The 24,575-nt window shown below is 43.6% G+C and overlaps 1 long non-coding RNA gene across 1 annotated transcript in view; it reads left to right on the forward strand.

Moving 5' to 3' along the window:
- LOC137205639 (uncharacterized) overlaps nt 1–22,109 on the forward strand; it is a 49,172-nt gene extending 27,063 nt beyond the window's left edge. The window contains exons 2-3 of the long non-coding RNA XR_010934228.1: nt 11,693–11,860; nt 21,903–22,109. This is a non-coding gene — a long non-coding RNA (uncharacterized lncRNA). The remainder of the gene's footprint in view (nt 1–11,692; nt 11,861–21,902) is intronic.
- Nucleotides 22,110–24,575: the final 2,466 nt, after the last annotated feature.

Here is a 24,575-nt window from a genome sequence, read left to right on the forward strand (position 1 = left end):
TTTTCCTGAAGATAGTAAGTTGGTCTTTCACATAAGCTGGTATCTCTTTGGTTTCGAGGAATAGAAAACTTGACTTACACCATCTGAGGCATAAAGGTATTTTGTTGACTCACATACCCAAACTGTTCGAGGAGAGACTTGGACTCTTGGAGTGATTTGATGGAGGACTCAAAAATGATGTCATCCAAGTCTTGGCTTCCTTTCCTTTGAGTTGGCTCAACCCTCTAGCTGGCTTCCCTCATGGTCGCAGGTTACAGCAGCCCCAAACTCACATTCTCACTCAGATAGACACGGAGAAGAGTGACATTGTGTCCTAGCTTTCTAGACAAATCTTCCCTGGATTCACTCTAACTGCATCTACTTAGGCCTGTGTCTTTCCCTGAACCAATCACTAGCCATGGAAATGGAAGCCACTGGTTGACTGAAGCCAATTTGAGTTTCCCTCTAGAGTGGAGGTAAGGTCCATCCTTCACCCACTGCACTGCTGGGGAATTGGAATAATGTCAGGAGCGGGGAACTACATCCCACAGAGGAAATCAACAAATATGCACTAATATCTCCCTTGTGGTTGGGACTCTAATTTGTAAAACTGGTTGTCATGGGGGGTGAATTCTACCAAATGGGTAAAGCAGCAGTAGAACGACAAAAAGAAAGCAGGTGGGACACAGAAGCAGAAACAGGAGTGAGAAGAGAATACTGATGAATTTGTATTTATTTCTTCTAGTGCTTTCAAGGTCTAGTTCTATCCTACCCTCTGTTCCTTGAGAATTCCCCATGTCCTTATAATAACCGCCCCCCTTTTTGATTAAGTCATTTTGTGTTGTTACCTGCAGCCACATGTGCACCAGTAATGGCTTCTAGAACATTCCCAAGTCCTGCCTACCTTTACTGCCTCCTTTGGCTCAGACGTGAGCCTTCCATTTGATGGTTCTGTTCCCTCTTTTATTTTTTATTTTTATTTTTTTTTTTGCGGTACGCGGGCCTCTCACTGTTGTGGCCTCTCCTGTTGCGGAGCACAGGCTCCGGACGCGCAGGCTCAGCAGCCATGGCCCACGGGCCCAGCTGCTCCGCAGCGTGTGGGATCTTCCCGGACTGGGGCACGAACCTGTGTCCCCTGCATCGGCAGGCGGACTCTCAACCACTGCGCCATCAGGGAAGCCCCTGTTCCCTCTTTTAAAGGTGATCTTATAAGGTGTCTTGGATTAAATGCAGCAAGCAGGAACAGGGAGCCGTAAGAGCTGACCATGAACCTGAGACAGGCTGGCAATAGTTTATCGCACCCATTTGATATGGGTATAAGGACGACATTTGACTCCATTTACTTAGCAGATGTTTATCAGTTCCCGCCATGGGAATGTTGCAAAAATCTTCAAAGAAGACTTTTCTCCCCTCCTCCCTGTACCTTGGATGCAATGTTCTGTGAAATATGTTGAATTTTTTTTTCTTTACAAAACCCATAAAAATGTCCTGGTTGACATGCAATGTTGTGACAAGCCCTAGTAGATTGTGTCAATCATATTGCCTCATGTTACATTAAGTGACACATTGTAATGTGATTGATACAACATGGGATGACACATCATAATGCAAAATATCATCTGGAAAATGTAGAAAAACAACAGAAGACTCGAAGCCACTTTTACTTCCGAATTCTTTGAATGTGATGGTGGAAAAGATCTGCTTCATTAGGATAGTCACCTGGGAAAGGATTCAGGTCTTGTCTGGGTTTGCTGCTCTTTCCTTCGTAATTAGCAGGGAATGTAGAAAACAATTGCATCTTTGGGGACTGATAAACTCCGAGTTTGAACTGAATGTCTCTAAGTCTTTGTACAGTTCTTCAGTGACACTATCTTTTCTGTACATTAAAATTGCCTTCAGAACTTTTATATCAAAAGAACTCCATCCAGCCACCCCAGTTAATATTCTCTTTAAAATCTCTGATATTTCTTTCCCTCGTTCTCCAAAGACTGGGGAAAAAAACACCTTTTCAGATTTCACTCTAAGGTCCATGAGGGTCTTGTAGTGGAATATCTTTTAAAATGTTTACTGTATCTGCAGAGTCTCACACAGTGCCTGGCACATGGTAACACTTAATATGTGTTTGTTAAATGACTTATTGAAGAGTCTTTATCTTTAATTATACTTTATTTGCATTTATTGAGCGGCAATTAATCAGATAGAGTAAACACCATGTATGTTTCTTAGCGCTGCCACAGCAAATTACTACAAACGTGGTGGCTTTATTCTCTCATAGTTCTGGGGGACTGAAATCTGAAATCAAGGTGTCAGCAAGACCAAGCTCCCTCTGAAGGCTTTAGGGGCAGGTGCTTCTTTGCTTCTTCCAGCTTTTGGTGGCTCCAGAGCTCCTTAGCTTGTGGCCTCATACTTCCAAGCTCCACTTCTGTCTTCACGTGGCCTTTTTCTCTGTCTCTGTGTCTTCTTCTCTTCTTTTTTTTTTCATTAAAAAATATTTTATTTATTTTTTATACAGCAGATTCCTATTAGTTATCTATTTTATACATATTAGTGTATATATTGTCAATCCCAATCTCCCAATTCATCCCGCCCACCCCCCTCCTGCTTTCCCCTCTTAGCATCTATACATTTGTTCTCTACATCTGTGTCTCTATTTCTGCCTTGCAAACAGGTTCACCTGTACCATTTTTCTAGATTCTACACATATACGTTAATATCGGTATTTGTTTTTCTCTTTCTGACTTACTTCACTCCGTGTGACAGTCTCTAGATCCATCCATGTCTCTACAAATTCTTCTTCCCTTCTCACAAGGATCCTTGTCATTAGATTTTTGAGTCCACTTGGGTAACCTCGAGATGGATGATTTCATCTCAAAATCCTTAACTTATTTACATCTGCAACTACCCTTTTTTCCAAATAAGGTTGTATTTACAGGTTCCTGGTGGATATATATTTTGGGGGGCCACCATTCGACCCATATACCCCAATTAACAAAAATAATAAGATGGGGGTATGTTAGGGAGGTTAACATTTTGGGTTGACCGTTTCATAAAATCTCTTTGTTTTGATCTGTGTTGAAAACCTTTTCTGTTTACTTTCACATCTTAGTAATGATAGTATTATGAAGTTGATTATATATTTCCTTAATAATAGTTATCTCTGTAATATCAGAGGCAGCTTTCCTCATCTGAATATGAATTTGCACTATTAACTGAAGATAGAATGGAAAAAGCTGAGATGCGTTTATTGACTACAATATAGACTCTTAAAGTCCTTTAAAACATGCCAACTGACCTCATGTCCTCCCTGAATGTGTGTGAGATACACGGGCTTTGTCCTGTGTTTAAACAGAGTGTATGGAGGGATTCTGGCTAGTTGATGATTTTGAGTATGTAAAGTTTCCCTAAATGTGAATTTCATCCCTGTTACCTACCCTTATGCCCATATCCACCTACAGAGAGGAGAGAAACAAATTTGGAGTGACCTCTCCCTTGTGAGAGAGGTGACATGAGAAGGGGACAGGCTATTCAAGAGAGAAGGTGTGGCCTTGCAGTCAGCTTCAGGGCCACCAAATCCTCATTCAAAAGAACACTCATTCTCTAAAAATGTGTGGCCGGATCCTGATGCCAAAACATCAGCCTCTGTACACCGGTGCCAAATTGAATCTCCGAGACAGAGCTTTGGGTGAAATAGAAAAGAATAGCTTTATTGCTTTGCCAGGCAAAAGTGGACAGAGCAGACTCATGCCTTTGAAAACTATGTGTCCCAACCCAGGGGAGTTTGTTGAGGAGTTTTATGGCAACAGTTCAAGGGTGGGCTCGCTGGTGAGATTAGGGTGTTTGCAGGGCCTGCACTCCTCTAATCTGGTCTCAGGTAATCTCCTTGATGAGCTCCTCTCGTTCCTTTAGTCTGGCCTCAGGTGGTCTTCCCTGGTGTGAAGAATGGTGGCATCCTCCATTTGTTGGGCTTTAATTCTATAAAGGGCTTCAAGACATTGTTATGTGTATCCCTTGAGCTGGATACATATACAACCTGCCCCAAGGCTGCACTATTGTTTCTTGACTGCTCCTCTCTTGTCTCTGTATCCCCTCCCTTCCCTGTTTAGCAGCTGTTCAAATCTGCCCTTTGGAGCTCAGGGAAGGTCCTGGAGGCTGGAGGGGGACAGAAGGGCTTCCATGCCCTGGACCCCCACAGGGTCTTGCTCAGTTTCTTTCTTTCAATTTAATTTTTATTTTTGGCTGCATTGGGTCTTCATGGCTGCACGTGGGCTTTCTCTACTTGCAGCGAGCGGGGGGCTTCTCATTGCGGTGGCTTATCTTGTTGCGGAGCACGGGCTCTAGGTGCGCAGGCTTCAGTAGTTGCAGCACATGGGCTCAGTAGTTGTGGCTCACGGGCTCTAGAGTGCAGGCTCAGTAGTTGTGGCGCGTGGGCTTAGTTGCTCCACTGCATGTGGGATCTTCTGGGACCAGGGCTGGAACCCATGTCCTCTGCATTGGCAGGCAGATTCTTATCCACTGCGCCACCAGGGAAGTCCCCCTGTTCAGTTTCAGTCCTCTTACTCATGATGCCCAATATGCCTCTGGTCCTTCTTTCTAACAGCAAGGCAGCAGGACCATAGTTTTATATTAACTTTTCCCCTCTTTGTTCAATATCTTCTGGCTGCATAGAGTAATTTAATAAATCAAAATCATCTCTTTCAATTTTCATAGTGGCTACATTGGTGTTCTTTTGAATGGAGTTCAATTATTGGGATGGCATATATTACTTTGAATCATTTTACAGCTCAATCAATACACACATCTTCATAATAAATATTGATGTTCCTTGGAAGCCTCCACCAGTGTCCTACACATTCAGCATGGCTGTTAGGATTCAGGCAGCTCTGGGTAATTAATATTTTTATTTTCTCCTTCCATTGAACTCACATCTGAATGTGGCCCTTCAAGAGGGAAGAGGAATTCTGAAACAAGCAAAGTCATTTCAAAAGCTATTTTACACTAACAGCACTTCACGAAGAAGTTTGAGAACTGAAGTGTGCTCTGGAACGCCACTCCTACAGAATAAAGACTCAACTCATTGGGGAAAACGAATAGCCTAACTGCTTTCATCTTTGAAAATGACCAGCCTGGAAGAAATAGAATGTTTCCCTAGTAGGTTTAGAAAAGGGGAAATCTTAACTCAACTAAATCCTCAAACAAATATCAAAGGCTTGTAGCTAGGAAAACAAAGAGGATACCTGGGGAGTGTCTTCTGAAGGTGCGATGAAATCTGAACATCTGAAATCCCAAGATCATGATCACTATGTTTATTAAATAAGGTTCTTATCTGATCTTATATCTGAGTATATTCTTACAGTCAGATATAACTGATGATTTATTTTGGAGTTCAGAACACAGTGAATTATTGTCAAACAAATGGGAACATGTTTGAATTGCTAAAATATTTTGGTTTCCAGTAAGAACTGAACCCCAATCTACAGTGTCTACAGTGAAGGCATGGGGTCTCACCTACATCTTCACAAACGAAGAAGAACTAGACTCCCCCCTCCCCAAAACACGTATTTCCTCACAAAGGGGTCACGTAATCTCCGGTATTTGTTCTTAACCATAATGTGTATACTATATACACCCATTTTTTAAAAATTGAAGTACAGTTAATTTACAGTGTTGTATTAGTTTCAGGTGTACAGCAAAGTGATTCAGTTATATGTATATATGTATTCTTTTTCATATTCTTTTACATTATAGGTTATTACAAGATATTGAACATAGTTCCCTGTGCTATACAGTAGATCCTTGTTTATCTATTTTATACACAGTAGTGTGTATCTGTTAAGCAAACACCTAGATACTCTCTTTTTGTTGTTGTTAACTCTTTGGAACCCAGAGCATTGACAAAGTCATGTTAGTCAGGAAGAACTATCAGAAAAAAAATAGAACAGTTTTTTGGGGGGTTTTTTTTGGGGTTTTTTTTGCGGTACGCGGGCCTCTCACTGTTGTGGCCTCTCCCGTTGCGGAGCACAGGCTCCGGACGCGCAGGCTCAGCGGCCATGGCTCAGTGGCCCAGCCACTCCGCGGCATGTGGGATCTTTCCGGACCAGGGCACGAACCCGTGTCCCCTGCATCGGCAGGCGGACTCTCAACCACTGCGCCACCAGGGAAGCCCAGAAATAGAACAGTTTTGAATTACAGCCTGAGGCTAAATTGTGAGACAAGAAGGATTTTGTTTATTTGTTTCACAAGCTTAGAAAGTTTTTCCCAAATGCTGAAAACGGCAGGTCCTCCAAGTGCCTACTGTGTGTACGCAGAGCAGTGTTTTTCAGATGTTTCCAAAATATCTTCTCCAGTCAGTTTGTATCAGGTATTGTCCCAATGATTTTATTTTGCTCTTGTAATTTGAGCTACATTTCAGTGCTGATTTATTACTGGAACATGAAAATCCTTGCCAGTGGTTATAAAAGGAAAAGGCAAACCCTTCGCACGTTTAGCAGTATCACAACAGTGTTGACTCTAAACTTTGAAATCTTCAAAATGGTCTAAGCTCAGAGCCCTTTCTCTCCCATTTCTGTGCAATTTATTTCAAACCTTTCCCAGACCCAGAATTTTGAACGTTTCGTGTTGTATTTTCCTACTTATTTTTATCTCTGTTGCTCCTAAGACTAGAAAGCAATGCTGTTCAGAGTCAGAAAATTTTAAGTAAGAAAATGAGAGCCCTGAGTGTAAATTTAAGGCATTCTATGTTGCTTTACTTCTGTGTATATATTGGTACTGGTAATTTGATAACATAGGGCACTGAATGAAGAAAGTGAGGAATGATCCAGATATGAGGGAGCGTGCACTGCACATTCAGACCTTATCAGCTCCAGGATCAGTTATCTGTTTGAAGAAAATTACATTGCATCTGTCAATAGACTTAATAACTCAGTGCCTGCTATTTGATAATGGATAATCACACAAATTCAGGAAGCTAGACCATATGCCATTCCAGTTTTCTATTCTCTTATTCACCTTAATTTTCTAGATGAGTGAAATTATCTAGTCCTGGACTCAAGATGGCATACATGGGAATAGAGCCTGCAGGAATCCAGCTGCCTCTGATGTTAGCGGCCCACAGGGCGCGGCTGCCGGGTTATGTCTGCGACCCTGGCAACTAATTGAAATGGGCAGAGTTTGGAAAATTGTAAACCTGGACAAAGCAAGTGATTTATGGTTGGAAAAATAATAAAGGGTGGATGTGGGACAGCTGAGGGAATTGGCTGGTGGGAAAAAGTGAGGCCGTAGGGGTCAAGGATTCAGGCTCTAAGGAATAATTCTGATCTCTGTATTTAGACCAGGAAGACTAGAGACTAAATGGTGGAGATGATTTAGAGATGTTTTTCCCTGGAAGCAGGGGATGTTTCAGGGCTCTTCTTTTGTACTGATCCAAGATGCTATTTCTATTTACAGAACAATTTCTCTACTCTCAAATAATATGGTCATAGTATCACTTAGTAGTGATTTGATGATGATTGTTGAATGAATTAATTTTAATGATAAACAAATAGATGTTCCTTGTTCTCAGATATCAAGAAGATCAGATGCAGGTACTTTCTGGTGTGGACCCGGCTGCCCGGGGACGTCATCAGGGACTCAAACTCTTTCTACCTTTGTGCTATGCCCTCCATACCAGGGTTCTTGTCTTGATGCTTGTTTCTGGTGGTCACCAGGTGGCCACCACATCTATATCCTCCTGTGCAAGATGGGAAGAAAAGGACTGAGTCGTCAGCATTTGCCCCTTCACATCAGGAGAAGCAAACCGGCTCCAGAGGCTCCCAGTAGACTTTGACTTTCATCCCATTAGCCAGAACGGCGTCACATCAACATCTTGAACTTCCAAGAAGCTGCACAAGTGAGCATCTCACCTGCGGCTGGGCATATTGCTGCTCAAAAACAATCAGAGTTTTGTGAACAATGAAGGAAAAAAGAATACTTATCAGTTGGGCAATGAGCAGGGGATGCCACAACCATCTACTTAAGATTTATTGTGGAAGGAGACTAAGTGTTAGACAACTGTGCTATCTCACATAATCACAGGGAAGAGGTGGTTCAAATGATGTCAACAGTGGGGGCCACGGGGACACCACTGTAGTCTCTCTTTACATGGTCTTTTTAATAGGAATGAATTAGATGGTTCGGGAATTTGTATCAAATCAAGCAAAACCACAAGGCTATACCAGGGAGAGCTGACTCAGCAAGGACAGGAAACTGAATCCACATTTTCAACCTGGTTCTTGGCTAGAATTATCTCCTAGGTTTCTACAAGGCCAGAGTCTCAACTAAGCTCCTCTCTGTCTCTCTCCCAGATTTACTGACTTTCAGACCTCAGATTTCTGTGGGCTGGGAATAATAATCAAATCATGTTCCTAGAGGAAGAGGACATCTTGCTGCAATAAGAGTCTATCACCTATTAACTGAATCACACAGATAAGAACATGAAAAAAGCTACGTACATTTTGTACCTGTGCTACGTTTCTTTTTCTCCCAGGCAAGCTCACAGGGTTTGATAGGCATCTAACGTCTCCAGAAATGCTAGAGAGGGAAGTTGAGGCAGATCGTACTGTGTTTGACAGATACGGATCCTGAGACTCAAAGGCTTTTTCCTGAGTCACCAAGCAACAGTCACCACTGCAGATACTGCTGAAAAACTCTTTCCACTCGGCCACATGGCCTTGCTGCAAATGGAAGCCTCTCAGAAAGCTAAATCACTACCTCGAACGAAGACAAGGCCATTGGTCAAGCATTTTCTTTTTTTTTTTTTTCTAAATATTTTGAGTCTCATGACATAGGCGGATTGTGTATTTATGACAACAGCAGTTTATTAATTAATTTATTTTTGCTGTGTTGGGTCTTCGTTTCTGTGCATGGGCTTTCTCTAGTTGTGGCAAGCGGAGGCCACTCTTCATCGCGGTGCGCCGGCCTCTTACTATCGCGGCCTCTCTTGTTGCGGAGCACAGGCTCCAGATGTGCGGGCTTAGTAGTTGTGGCTCACGGGCCTAGTTGCTCCACAGCATGTGGGATCCTCCCAGACCAGGGCTCGAACCCGTGTCCCCTGCATTAGCAGGCAGATTCTCAACCACTGTGCCACCAGGGAAGCCCAAGCATTTTCTTTTGAAGTGAGGATTTCCTTGAGTAGTCAGTTAGGGTGCGCCAAATGCCTCAGCCAGAGGATGTTCCAGGAGCTGGGCTTGTCTTGGTAGATTCATGAGGGCTTGACAAGGTCACCATTTTTGTTTCTGCATCTTTTAAGCGAGAGAAAAATGTGTTTCCAACTTAGAATTTGTATCCTTCATTCTTGTACCTAATTGTGGAATAGCTGTGAATAAGTATGTAAAGTTGTAATGGGCGAGTGTCCTTCTTTTTTCTATCATTTACTCACTCAACTATTTATGGTGTATCCACTATGTCCCAGGTATGGTTCTAGGTGGGGAGAATACGAGACAGGTGAGCTTGCTGCTCCCTGGGGCTTTCTTTCTAGCAAAGGGGAGACACAAGCAGCAAGTGCATGAGTAGTGCTTTCAATGAGCTGAACTCAGAAGGTGGCAAACAGAATATGACTTCGTAGTTTTTCTTACCATTGTTCCTTGGAAACTGACTCTTGCACTATTCATCCTCATCCTGTGGACAAAACCTGGGGCTAGCAGCATCATTTTCCCACTTTTAGTTACAAGAAGAATCTCCAAGGTATTTGAAGGGTACTGCTCTAAGACAGAAGAAGGTAGGTTTGCTGAGGGAACAGGAAACCAAAAGCACCATGGTCACCTTTCTTCCTGGGAAGAGGGGAGAGAGCCTGGGAGCAGCTGAGGTGGGAACTCAGATGGGAGCTGGCCAGGTCCTGGGCCAGGAGTGCGGGTTTTATTTCTAGCTTGGGCAGCAGCAGTATCAGAGGGTTTTGAGCAGGAGAGTTATGTCCTCTGATGTGTAGTTTCAAAGATCACTGACTTTTGAGGGGGAGTGGATTGTAGGGAAGCAAGTGAGGAAACAGAGACATGGGTGGTTGGGGGAGGCTCCTGCCCTTTGTCCAGGGGAGGGATGAAGGTGAGGAGGAAGATGGTGAAGATGGATTGGGGCCTGCAAAGTCTTTCAGGTGGACCCTTCTCTCTTCTAGTCCATGAAACCTACCCCTGTGGCTGCCATGCTGTAGTACTTAGTAAGTCCTCCATGAATTTCACATGGACATCTTTGCGAGTTAAAGAAGTGCCGTTGGGCTTCCCTGGTGGCGCAGTGGTTGAGAGTCCGCCTGCCGATGCAGGGGACACGGGTTCGTGCCCCGGTCCGGGAAGATCCCATGTGCCGCGGAGCGGCTGGGCCTGTGAGCCATGGCCGCTGAGCCTGCGCGTCCGGAGCCTGTGCTCCACAACGGGAGAGGCCGCAACAGTGAGAGGCCCGCGTACCACAAAAAAAAAAAAAAAAAAAAGTGCCGTTTATGTGATTTAAAGAAAAATGTGTCTTGTGGCTTCCCTAACTTCTTCTCTAATATCTCACAACCCCTTTCTAAATTTAGATCTTAGAATAAGCATGTATTAGAGGCATAAAATCAGGCTAAGGTAAACTTTCCCTGACTCAGAATTTTTCTAATTGTCACACCTTGGCATAATTCAGCCTTCAATCCCTACACAGAAGAAAAAGCATCATTAAATATTGGAATAATTTAGTTGACTTTTTAAAAAGGTATTCTCACTGCCCCTTCACTTTTCCTCTCTCTTTCTCTCCCTCTGCCTTCTTTCCTTCTTTCCTCCCTCCCTCCCTTCTTTCTCTCTTCCTTTCTTCCCTTCCTCCCTTCCTTCCTTCCTTCCTTCATTCCTTCCTCTTTCTTTCTTTCTCTCTTATTTCATAAATAAGAGAATAGGAAAGCAGAGGACTTCATTTGAGAGAGAAAACTCAAGGTGCAATGCCATCACTTACCCAGTTTTACATTTATACACATTTGTCAATAATTATTTTGAGGAAACAAAAGGAAATTCAGTGGAAAATAAAGAAACAATCCCCAGTATAACCAGAAACCACTCCCAGAGCCACCATAAAAGTTCAGCACAGTGCATGGCTTCAAAGCAGAACTTGTGAAGCAAAAACCATGATTAAGGTGTCCTTGTGCCTGTTGGGAAGGGATGCGTCAGGTCTCACAGGGGCCTGGTAAAAGGACTCTGGGGTGAGCTGAGTTTGTGACTGGCCAGGATAGACCTCAGTGCCTGCTGTTGAGCTCCCAGACCAACACCAGCATCTGTCTCTGGCCTCGCTGCTGTAGGCTCAGTTCTGTCTGCGACGACGGCTGCCTGTCCTGACGTCTTGTTCTTGGGGCTGACGGCTGGCTAGGGACAGAAGTGGGGAGTTGGCCACCTGCCCTCTGCTTGTGGGCCCACCTCCTGTAGGCCAGGCCCCAAACAACTCCAGGAAACTCATTCTCAAGCAGGGAAGAACACAAAACCTATGAAACTTAGGAGATGTCCTTCTCTTTCTTTAAGGCATTTGCTTCCCCACGAATGGTCCAGTTCCTCTGTGTGCCCATCAGCCTTCTCTGCTTCTTCAAGGCAGTGGGTTGGCCTGGCCACAGGCCCTTTCCCTCTGCGGGCCACAGGCCCTTACCCTCTGCGGGCACCACGGCCTGTAATATCTCCCAAGATGTTTCTGTTTGTTTCAAGGCAAATGAAACTTCATGGAGCATTTCTTCCTTCTTTCCCAGAGCAAAGGCTGGCACAAGGGAGGGAGCGGAAAACGGAGAAAGTCAACTTCTCAGCACCCACAGAGCAAAGTGCTGACCCAGCCAGCGAGGGGCACTGGGACCAGAGCTGACTCCGGAGCAGCTGGCGATGCGCAGGGCCCATTCATCATGCAGCTTCCTGAGCGGCAGGTGAGCGAGATTCCTAGGGATCCCGTGCTCAGTCTGTAGCTTAAGAAATATAACAATCTTACTTCTTCTCTCCTCTCTCTCTCTTCTCCCTCTCTCTCTTCTAAAATAGGAGGAGATATTTTTCATTTCTAACCCAGATGCTACTATTTCTCTGTTATTTGCACTTACTGTGTTGAAATGCAACAGATGTTTCAAAAGGCTTTAAATTCCTCATGCGGGTCCCTGACAAATAAACTGCACACATAACTTTACAGCCTTCCTTTGCTCAGACTCTTGGCAGATTTTCCCCCGCCCCGGGGTGGAGAGGGGGAAGAAGAATTCTGTAGCAAAATGACAATGAAAAGAATATAATAATAATCATGACCGTTTATTGAGCTAGGACGTTTAGTTACCCCAAGTAGTTTTCCCTCTGTTATTATTAGTTTTTTTAAATAAATTTACTTATTTTTGGCTGCGTTGGGTCTTCATTGCTGTGCGCGGGCTTTCCCTAGTTGCCGCGAACGTCTTTGTTGCAGTGTGCGGGCTTCGCATTGCAGTGGCTTCTCTTGTTGCGAGCACGGACTCTAGGCACCTGGGCTTCAGTAGCTGTGGCTCACAGACTCTAGAGAGCAGGCTCAGTAGTTGTGGCGCACGGGCTTAGTTGCTCCGCGGCATGTGAGATCTTCCCGGACCAGGGCTCGAACCCGTGTCCCCTGCATTGGCAGACAGATTCTTAACCACTGTGCCACCAGGGAAGTCCCCCTCTCTGTTATTTTATTTGACACTTGTAGCTATGCCAAGAGAACAGGTATCATTGCCCCCATTTTACTTATGAAGAAATTGAAGCACACACAAGATAAGGAAATTGACTGAAAATAAAACTGAGCCATATGTGAAGATAAGAACTTGAAGACAGATCATGGAATCTTAGTCTTTGAGCACACACACAAAAAACCCTGAAATGAATTCCTTCAAGAAACCGAATTTCCCTGCCTTTACCAATAAAAGAGGTCCCAGCATAAGTAGCTCCCACATTTTATGGGATTTTAGCCCTCCTTGTAGTCTTTCTAATAGTCCCTAGGCATGTATCAGGTATATTCACCAATGGCTTTCTGATTCTCCGCTTCCCTTTAGATGTCTGAAGCCATGCGCCTCACCCTTGCCTTATGTATGAGTACCTTTCCTTGCTGAGAACGTCTAGAAGCTCCAGTGCCAGGCCTGTCACCCTGTACCCTGTTGGCTGTACTGTGCTGGAGCAGGGCTGTGATCCGTCCAGAATGGGACAGTCCTTCTCCCCGAGACCCTCCTGTCTCCCAGGTACTCCCTAAGTCTTAGACTAACACATTTTTCTTAGAACCTTCTCTCTGCCCAGGGCCCGAGCTGTGTGCAGATCTCAGTCTCTTCCGTTGTCCTCTCCTTGTCTCTGGTCCACCAGTTAATCAAAGTCTGACTTAGGTACACAGAGTGCATAGCACTCTGCTGGCCCTCCCTCTTCAGCTCTTAAATATTAAACAGCTTGAAAAGGAATGATGAGTTACCTGAGCAACAGAAAAGTGTAGGTGTTCCTCATGGCATCCTTGCTTGCTCCTGAGAGGTCTTCGCTGGCAGGTCTCCCAGCAGGACCAGTGAGTGGCCCTGCAATCTAGATGGGAGCAGATTGCGGCTCTAAGTCAGTCATCTAGTTGGTGAAGGTGATGGGACAAAAGGGTGGGAGGCCTGGGCTCCTTGTCATTCCTGCCATCTCTCTGCCAGAAGGCTCTTCTCTCACGGAATCCAATCTCTCACCTCCTTCAGGTCTTTGCACCAAGATCACCTTATTAATGAGACCTTTCTTAACCACCCTATTTAAAACCACCCTGGGCCTAACTAACCTACCTCTCTGTTTAATTGTTCTCCATAGCATTAAAAAAAGTAGACATAACATAAAACACATGTAACAAAAATTTATCACTTAGCCACTTAACTGAACTTCTAAGTGTACCATTCAGTAGTGTTAAGTATATTCATATCATTGTGCAGCCAATCTCCACAACTTCTTTGTCTTGCAAAACTGAAACTCTATACCCATTAAACAATAACTCCCCTCTCCCCGTCCCACCAGCCCCTGGCAGCTACCCTTCTATTTTCTGTCTCTATGAATTTGATTACTCTAGGTGCCTCATATGTGTGGAATCATACAGTATTTGTCTTTTTGTGACTGGTTTATTTCACTTAATGTAATGGCCTCAAGGTTCATCCATGTTGTACCATGTGCCAGGATTTCCTTCCTTTGTAAGGCTGAATAATATTCCACTTCACGTATATACCACATTTTGTTCATCCATTCATCCATCAGTGAATACTTAGGTTGCTTCTATCCTTTGGCTATTGTTAATAATTTGTCTCCGTAGTATTTTTCACTTTTATTCTAAATTAAGTACTTACTCGTTTTTTGGTTTGTATCTCTCATTAGAATATCAGGTCAAAAATTTCTGTCTTTTTTGATTTCTGCTATGTTCCCAGCTCCTAGAAAAGCACCTGGAACATAGTAGGTACTCAAAAATTTTTGCTGAAACATGGATGGACCTAAAAGATTATCATACTAAGTGAAGTAAGTCAGACAGAGAACGACAAATATCATATGACATCACCTATATGTGGAATCAAAAAACATGATACAAGTGAACTTATTTACAAAACAGAAACAGACTCACAGACAAAGAAAACAAATTTATGGTTACCAAAGAGGAAAGGGGTGGGGGAGGGATAAATTAAGTTTGGGATTAATAGATACACACTACTATATATAAAACAGATAACCAACAAAAACCTACTGTACAGCACAGGGAACTATATTCAATATCTTATAATAACATATAATGGAAAAGAGTCTGAAAAAGAACATATATAAATATATATATATATAAATGAATTGCTTTGCTGTACACCTGAAATTAACCAAGGTGGTATTAAATGGTCTCTAAATATAAGAGTTATATTATCTCACTTATCTTCAGGTCACCTGCGAACCAAGGTCCCTTTCTTTCTTCAATCAGATAATGACTTTAAAAACTGAATGCACAGGGCTTCCCTGGTGGCGCAGTGGTTGAGAATCTGCCTGCTAATGCAGGGGACACGGGTTTGAGCCCTGGTCTGGGAGGATCCCACATGCTGCGGAGCAACTAGGCCCGTGAGCCACAACTACTGAGCCTGCACCTCTGGAGCCTGTGCTCCGCAACGAGAGAGGCTGCGGCAGTGAGAGGCCCGTGCACCGCGATGAAGAGTGGCCCCCGCTTACCACAACTAGAGAAAGCCCTCGCACAGAAACGAAGACGCAACACAGCCAAAAATAAAAATAAATAAATTAAAAGAAGGCTCAACATTAAAAAAAAAAGCTGAGTACACAGGTGGGACTTGGCTGTGGTCCTCACCAATAGGACTGTCTCAGTTCTTTTCTCACAGGGGCTGATGGGAGGGGTCCTAAGACACATTTCTCAGGACAGCAGCCTGATGTTTCATTGCCGCCCCCAGTCCGATGCTGGCAGATTCCTCAAGTCATAATTTATGTGTGCAGTTAAGCTAGAGGGAAAGAAGAAGGGTAAGGGAAATAAAAACTCTTCTTCACGTATGTGCCTTGCCTTTTACTCATCTCCATCAACCATAGACTTTAAGGACCTGATTCCAAACAAGAAAGCTGAAAGAATAGCAGTGTTTTCTTGTAATAATTATTGATGAAACTGAAGCCCAGCATTCAGTTGAGTCCCTTCCAAATCCTCAAATATCAAATTGTCCTTAGAATAATCTGAGTGTAGATGGCTGCAGTGAAATTCTTCGAAAATTGGTCACTTAGGGTCACTTAAAGTGTGGTCTGGGTACAAGCAGTGACATCAGCCTCCTCTGGGAGCTCATTAGAAATGAGCCTCCTCTGGGTACAAGCAGTGACATCAGCCTCCTCTGGCCTATCCCTGACCTGCTGAATCAGAAGCTGCATTTTGAAAAGATCGCCAAGAGACTCAAATACACCCTATCTTAGTGCAGGCTGCTATCACAGAATACCATAGATTGGGTGACTTATAAACAACAGAGATTTATTTCTCAGATTTGGAGGCTGGGAATCTGAGATCAGGGTGCCAGTGTGGTTGGGTTCTCGTGAGGGTCTCTTCCAGGTTACCGACTGCCCACTTCTCATTGTATCTGTTGTATCCTCACGTGGTGGAAAGAGAGCTAGCAAGCTGCCTGGCCTCTTCTTATAAGTGCGCTAATCCCATTCATGAAGGCTCCACTCTCATGGCCTAAATACCTCTTAAAGGCCCCATCTCCAAATACCCTCACAATTCCAGCATATGAATTCTTGGGGGACACCAAGATTCAGTCCACTGCATACTGTAAAATTTGATAACATTAGCTTAAGGTATTCACTCATTTAAATAATTTATTCTTTCCCAACTTTTAGGTACAATTACCCTATTGTAATTTCAGAGACTAAACTCTAGTCCATACAAATAATTTGACTACAATAGTTATTTTGCATTTTATCTGGAAAGCCAGTTTATTCTAAAAGATCTGCTAATTTTCAGACTGTGTAAGTCACCTTTTGAAATCACAATATCAGAAAATGAGTCTATGCAATTTAAGATTCAGGGGCAACTTGTGGGAAAGAACTTCAAACAGAGCAAAAGCAAAAATAGTGCTTTGGATTTTAATTATCCTTGCTCTTTTTTCTCAGAATACTTAGGTCCCTACTGGACATTGTATATCTAGAGAAAGTAGAGGGCTTTAAGTGAATTAATGTCATCCTACGTTTCTATGTCTATTCCCCCAAACTGAATTCCAGCAGTACTTACATCCAAATTCTCTCCCTTGTGTTACCCCCATTTCTGCTATCACCGCTTCTCATGAGTCCAACTCGAGAGTGCAGACTCTTAGTGATATCATTTCAGATTATTCACACTTTCCCCCTTCTGTCTGAATTATTAGATGAACTTGGGGGATACACACACGATACCAACGAACGTTTCTCTCTGTGGAGCTCAGGTGTCCCGTCTAATTAGTTGAGTCACTATCGTTAGCTTGGTGATTTCACTCTTCCTTGTTGGAGTAATTCCTGTACTATGATATGTCCATAGGACCTAACTGAAGTACAAATAGACTGGGGTTAATAGTTTAAAAAATATCTGTCTTTGAGAAAAAAAAGGACATGCTTGAGACATACTCTTGAGGCATACTCTGTGTTCTTTAGGCAATATTGTGGGCCAGGAGCCCCCGTGAATCAGAACTTGACGTTTAACAATCAGATCATGGGCGTTTAACCTCCTCATTGGACAGATGGGGAAATTGAGGGTCAGAAGATTTCATTGTTCTGCCCGGGATGACATGGCTTGTGGGAATCAGATGAGAGGAGAACTTGGTGATACCGTCTCCCTTTGCTAAATAGAACATTGGGATGTGTGCTGACCGCCAGTCCTGCAATTGAATGCATTTTATTTAAAAAACACAAGCAGGTATGCAGCCGAGAACTGCCACTTAACCTTCTGGTCCCCAACTCCTGCTGTGAGAAGCATCCCCACACTAAAAACAGGAGGACATTTTGAATAAGCAAGTGGCATTGGAGGTTTCTGTCTCTGGTCCTGTTAACAATAGGCTAAAAATTGGCCCTGACGTAGCGAGGGTGTACTGGTGACCTCTCCGGGGAAGTGTCTCTAGAGCACTTCGTTTTCTTGTGAGCTCCTCTTTCCATTTTCTGTTGCCTTAAAGTCAAGCCATAGAGAAACTAGGCAGGATGCCTCAATTTGGGCCAAATGACCTGTGTAATAGCAATAGTTACAACTGATTCCAGAGGACACACTCTCTTTGCTTCTTTCATTTCTGTGTTATGAGGCAAATAGAAAGAAGAATGAATATTTGGAGCAGGGAGTGAAAAATCACCAACTGTTTGTCTGGAAAGACACCAGCATAGATGTGTGAGCCCTTAACCCAGGGCAGATTAAAGCGCTTTTGACATGTCATACAACCAAGATCAGATACCACAATTCTGAGAACATCGTTAAAAGACGTACCGTTGGGGCTTCTCAGCTTTAATCACAGGTGGTGATGAGGGCCTTGCCATGATGTGAGTGTCCGTCATACATACAGGCTGGTAAACCTTCCCTGGCAGAATGATGGAAGGGGCTGAATCATAAAATAATGGTAGTGAAGTGCTGCTTTGGGACAGCTGTCCACCGGTGTTGATGAAGCTGGGTTCTTCAACCAGGCAGGAGAGAGAGAGTGGGCGGTGATTCGTTTCTGTTTAAATGTCATGTTTCATGTGGTAGGGTTGATTTTAATTCAGGTTGTATTTGACAGAAGAGGAGCTAGTTTGATTCCAAACAGGATCAGGTAAGTGGCTGATCAAGTTCCGAGTTGACTTCAGTTATAGCAAAGACTGTGGCCAGAGATGGTTTCCAACGTACACAGGTGAGCAAGGAGCACATCCCTGGACCCGCAGCAGGCTGTCCTACTGCCTCAGCTGGCCTGGGCCTGGTGGTGGCAGATGGGAGACCTCTAGGAGCGCAGTGTGGTGTGGGACCAGGGCTGGCCATCGGCTGCCCCTCCACCCTGGAGAGGCCGGGGCTGCCAGGGGAGGGACTTCCTTGAAAATCAGTGAAGCACGGGTCCCGTGTTGTTCTACAACGGAGCTGGATCAAGAGTCCGTTGTTAGAGTTGTGGGTGATTTAATTACAAGGAGGATGGAATTTTGTCTCATTTGTCAGCCCTCCCCTTTCCCTGTTTGGAAATCATGCTACTCCTCCACTGCAGGGGTGTGGTGACTGCTACATGTTATCTATGTAAAAAACTCAGACCTTTTTTTAAAAAAAAAAAGGCCCCATCTGGTTTTTATTCAATTCTACTAAAACATTTAAAATATTGTTTGTGTTCTTAAAAGTATGAAAAGCCAGATGAGCCATTTACAGGCTTTTACAAATACATATTTCTCCTTAGACATGAGAGATAGTTATTTGCTCAGGGTATAGGAGGGGAAACTTCAAAAGACTTCAGTTTGCCTGCAAACCCTGTAACCCAGAATTTAAAAAGCATCCCGGGTACCTCTCCCACCGCTCTATTTCACTGCATCCTTCACCTACAAGCGGAGACGGGGCTCTCCCCTGAAGCTTGCCCTTTGCCACAGACATTAACTCCCCACCCAAATACATCACCAACGATTTCTCTGTTGATAGATATTTTTCTTTTTTTTTCCACCCAAGCCAGAACCAGGACTGTTCTCTTTTTATTTCTAGATTTTTTTTTCAAACTCTCTGGCCAGCCCTGGGAGGTGCCTTTGGTCATTAACCACAAATCAGCAAATGGTGTCTCTTCATTCAGCTCATTTTTTTCTCTTAGGTGAAATCCTGAGCCTCAGGTCAGCCTGAGAGTGCTAATGATTACTTGGTTAATAACTTCAAGTGGAAAGTAGAAATTCCCCATTTCACACCGAAGACCACCAGCTTTGGTCTCCATATTTTCGAAAAACCTCTTTTTAATGGCTCTGCATAATTCAGGGTCTCTAATTTTAAGTGGGTCTGTGGTCATCTGCACTATAGTATATTTCAAATGATGCCAGGCCAGAGGACAGTAGTTTTGTGGAGGAAGTCAGTGCACCTTTACATTGGGAGAAAATTACCATACTTCAAAACATTGTCCCCTGCAATATTTGGGACATACTTATACTAAAATATTATTTGTTATGTATCTGAAATTCAAATGTAACTGATCATCCTGTATTTTATCTGGTAACCCTATATTAAAACAAAGGAGTGAGACAATTTTATGTGGCCACTGCAGTGAGAATATGGTCCAGCACTGAGACTTCTGTACCAGGAGGGCGTATCAAGAGAATAATCCGTTTAGGTTACTTTGAACTGCAGGGGGAAAATCTCATCTATGGCTCTAGATCAGAGTCGAAGAGATCAGGTTTTGCAACAAGTATAAAGTGAGATCAGGAAAAAAGAAAAAAAAGAACAGTCACATTAAAAAAATAAATAAAATAAAAATGTATTGTCCACATGGCAAAAATGAAATAAAATAAAATGAAATACAGAGAAAAAAAGAAAGAAAAGCAGATCTAAATCAGGTGACCCGATTTGTCAGTTTTCTGCGTGAGGATGTTCTCTATTACCCATGCGTGTCTTTCTTCCTTTATTCTCCCTAAACTGCTCGTAAAGATGGATGTGGTTTGCTATCTAGTGATGCTATAGGAAGTTGAGCATTAATGAAGAAAATATGGCTGTCTGTCCTGGCTCAGGGCTCTCTTGCTGCTTAATGCTAACCAGCTTCTCTCCTGGTTAGTATTAAGATGGTGTCACAGGCTCTCTTATGCGGCCAATACTTAATGCATATAACAGGCTTGTTAAGCCGTTAAGGAAATAGGCATGGACCACAAATCTGCCACCATGGCGTCCTGACTCCTTGCTTTAGATCGCCACGCTGCTGGGGGAGGGCAGACCCTTCTGCGGAAGGTAGGACACTGGGCTAGAAATCCAGAGACCAGGGACACGTGGGCACCCAGCTTCCCAATCTGTTTTTCAGTTTGTTTGCCCTTCAATCAGAGTAAAAATAATCCTCATACTTTCTGTGTAAAGGAGTGGATGTAATAATCAGACAAGCTAGTGAATGTGCAAGTCTCCTGAAATGGACAGAATACCAGATAAACACAAGAGAAAGTTGTTTCCCTTTGCTAGTTTCTGCTGCTCTCTTCTTATTGGTGGGATGGCCAGATGTCCTAGTTTGCCCAGGACAATCCAGATTTATGTCTATTGACCCAGTATAGTTATTAATAGCACCTCTTTCACTCACAAACATGGAAGATGCATTATGATGTTGCTTGAGTTATGGTAAACGTGTCTGTGAGTCCCAGCCTAGGATATATTTGACAACAGAGACAGAATACTTGATATTAGGACTTGGGAATTTTGATTTGTCAGAAGTCACACCATTGCAAAGAGGCCAGGGTGAGTGCCCATCTTCTAATCCCAAGGCGGGGCTTTGTTGCTACACCCAGTCCCACTTGGACCCAGGTCCCAGGTGGAGAATGGGGTGAGAATATCCTTTTCTTTCCTTCCCATAATCCCAGAGGGTAGGATTCCTCAACCTACTGACATTTTGGGTAGGGTAATTCTTTATTTTAGGGACTGTCCCATGCACTGCTATCTAGTGATGCTATAAGAAGTTGAGCATTAATGACCTGACACCTTGTCTAGAACCTTCTCTGAGCCCAGTACCTTCTGAACAAGGATGTCTCCCTCTTACTTCCAAGCAATATTGATAGCAAATACTGAGCCTGAATATTTGCTCATTCTTTTGCAAAAAGCACAGGCTTTAAGCTTGGGATCTTTGTCAACCAATATCTAATATACTTTGCAAATGCTGAGCTGGGGCTGTAACTGGGGCTCTCTGATGAGTGTGCTGTGTCCTCATTCTCCTTGTAAAATCAGTGACCTCCATTTTAAGATATGTTTGTTGAGGAAAAAAATCACCTAAAACTCCCCTCTTGGGGGGTGATCTGATGGCTTGCTTGAGAGAAGTATGGACGTCGTGATTCTTCCTGTGTAGTTGTTAAAGCCTGCCCGAGACTCAGGAGCACGGGGGAGGGTACCACTACTTATCCTTTAATGCCTAACAATCTGGGGCAGGACAAACATTAAACTTCAGTATAGTCCTTCTGTTGTAGCTGATCTCTTTCAATTCTAGATTAAGGGAGAGGAATAGAAGCAAGGAGAAGCGGGTTCCCTGGGGGCATGATTATTGACAGGGAATTATGAATAATTAACATGGATATTAACCAGTAGCCGTAAGAACAATGATGAATCATCGTGTTTCGGAGGGAAGTTTGTTTGGGATAAAACAAGGACCATGAGAGGTCAGTGAGTGAGAGATGCTTCAGTACGTCAGAGTTTTCTAACTTCCAAAAGTGCAGGGTGGCATGATAGGACTTTAGGACTTGACAATGGAAAACTCATTATCTTGCTTAGCTGAGCTGGACTCTTGGTTGTCAGTTCTGAAGAATCTCTAAGGAAGGAAATTCTAACAGCTGCTTTTTTTTCTTTTTTAGCTAGAGTTAGCATCCTCAAATATGAAAATAATTGGTGCTCAGTAATAAAGGCTGTGAGTACATGTGGGCAAGAGAACGAGATTTCGCTGGAATGACAGATGGAGTCATGGTTCCAGGAAGCAGGTAAGGATTCGGACGTTGACCCTGCATAGCCCAACCGTTGCTGTGGAGGGGAGAGCGGCACGTGAAACCAGTACCAGGGGCCCCTCAAGCCAAACTCTTCCAGCTGAATAAATGAGCTAATTCTATGATATCAGCCAGTAGATGGGTCTGTCTGTTATATCTCTTCTGATTATTACCTTGGCCATCAGACAGTTCTGCTACATTACTCGACTGCACTGCCGAGAGGGAATCGACAGTATTAAAACGACTCCATTGCTTTTATGAACTGGCTCTAGGAGACTCAAGTCCATTTCCATTACTGAGATGTGTCGTGCGCCTAACCAAATGCTTTTGGAAGCAGATAATTAGGCATTGCAGGCTGTGATTGTTTAAAGAAGATATACAGTGAGGTTGCAGTCTTCAGCCGTGGCTCTGTGAAATGTCTTGTCGCCTGAAGATCAGGCTTACTTTCAAAAGTGCCTCCGGGATTATTTCAGTTGGGAGTTGGGAAAAGGGCAAGACTGCCTTTCTGGAGCACACACTACAGTAGAGGCAATGGCAATATTTAAAACTCAAGCAGTCCTTGAGAAGCAACCGTTGAGCAGTTCTGAGAAATTCTAGCCTCATACCTCCCTGCCCCGGAAAAAAAAAATCACACCATCATCGTGCCCGAGAAATCAGGGTGTTGCTTTTGAAATTTTAACCTTCTTGTTCTTAAAATGCCAGTGCCACCATACATAGTTTGTATGTTCTGATATAAAGCATGGTTGAAATCTGAAAGCATTTAAGAGTTAAATAACACAAGACCAGTATCTGGAATAAATTACAGAAAATGCTGGTGTAAAGGGAACATATTTACGACACCTTGTAAGACCCCAAAGAGAGCCTTAAAGAGAAAAGAGTCTTTTCAGATGAAATATATCGATGGCCTGTGGATGATAAAGGGGAAATATATAAGGAGACCTTTTCCAGACCTTCCCAGGTGATCAGAAGTAAAGGTAAGATGATCATTGACCCCACACCTGAGTGAGATCACGAGCAGTGTCCACTGAGACTCCATCAATACTTCCAGAAGGTGCTAACTCTGGGATGGGCTTATGAGGAAGTGACTCTAAGGTAGGTATACACGGATCGCAGTAGGAAGGCGTTTCTGGAAGCCAGTTTTCAGAAGCCAGTTTCTAGACCTACGTCAGCCGACAGTCAGCTAGAACCTTGATGTTCAAAGTGTGGTTTGTGATCTGCACCACTTGGCGCTTTAGAGATGCAGACAGACTCTCAGGCTTCCCCCAGACCTACTGCGTCAGAGTCTACATTTTAACAAGATGCTCAGGTGATTTGTTTGCACGTTCAAGTTTGCAACCTCTTGGGCTCTCCTGCAAATGCTTCGGGGATAGAAATCATGTCATCTCGTCATTCTTTTATTTATTTATGTATTTAACGAGGATTCATTGAATGTCTACTTTGTGCTCGGCATGAGGCTAAGCCCTGGGCTAACAGGTCTTAAAGAAAGACAGGATTCTTGCCATCATCATATTTTATTTTTAAAATTTCTTGAAAAAATAGACATAGTATGCATCTTACAGACCATCATTCTCTGAAGTACTTCATGTATATTGACCCATTGATCCTCTAACAACTCTGTGAGGCAGGTACTATCATTTTTTACATTTTAGAGGTAAGGGAATGGAAGCACAGAGAGGTTAAGTAACTTTTCCAAGGCCACACAGCTTGGAAGTGGCAGAGCCAGAATTTGAATCCAGAGAGTCTGGCTGCAGAGTCCAGGCTCTTAACTATGATGTTATGCCAGCATAACTCAATCCACTCTTTACAACCTGTGATTTTGCTTTTAATAAACAGAATGCTAGTGATGGTTTAAAACTTAGCTAGGCAGGTCAGGGAAGATGTTTGTGAGGAGATGATATTTAACCTGAGACCTGTGGGAAGGGAAGGACCCAGTCATGCAACAGGGGGAGCACCTTTGAAGCAGAAGGGATAGCAAGGGAAAAGACCGGAAGTAGAAAGGATGTGGTCTGTTCTGAGAACCTCCTGAAACCATCATGACTGGAACATGAGGGTAGTGAAGAAAGACAGTAGAGGTGAGGGCTGGGGAGGTGGAAAGAGTAGAGTCCCTGGGGAGGTAAGCAGGGTAGGTGATGCAGGGCTTTGGAGGACAGGGATGGAGTTGGGATAGTATTCCAGGTGACCTGGGAAACCAGTAAGGGTTTAAGCAGGAAAGTGAGATGGTCTGACTGCCCATTTGAGTGCTGAGATGGGCCTGCACTGAAGGAAGCTAGCATGGAAGCAGCAGATGTCCAAGAAGCCATCCAGAGTCTATCTGAGCGGTCCGGTTGAGAGATGGCACAGAGAGGAGAGCACAGATCTGAAGGGGAGCAGAATATGCCACCCCAAATATGCCTCTTGACAAAGAAATTATTTTGAGCTGATTGTTTTTGAGAGCCAGCAGTCACAGGAGAAGCTCGGGAAACAGAGTAGAAGTTACCCTTCTGTAAGGAAAATCTCCGCTTATAAAGGAAATCTCCATTTATAAGGCCATCTCCCTCTCTGTCCCAA

Source organism: Pseudorca crassidens, chromosome 14, assembly GCF_039906515.1.
Source record: "Pseudorca crassidens isolate mPseCra1 chromosome 14, mPseCra1.hap1, whole genome shotgun sequence".
In the NCBI taxonomy this organism is placed as follows: Eukaryota; Metazoa; Chordata; class Mammalia; order Artiodactyla; family Delphinidae; genus Pseudorca; species Pseudorca crassidens.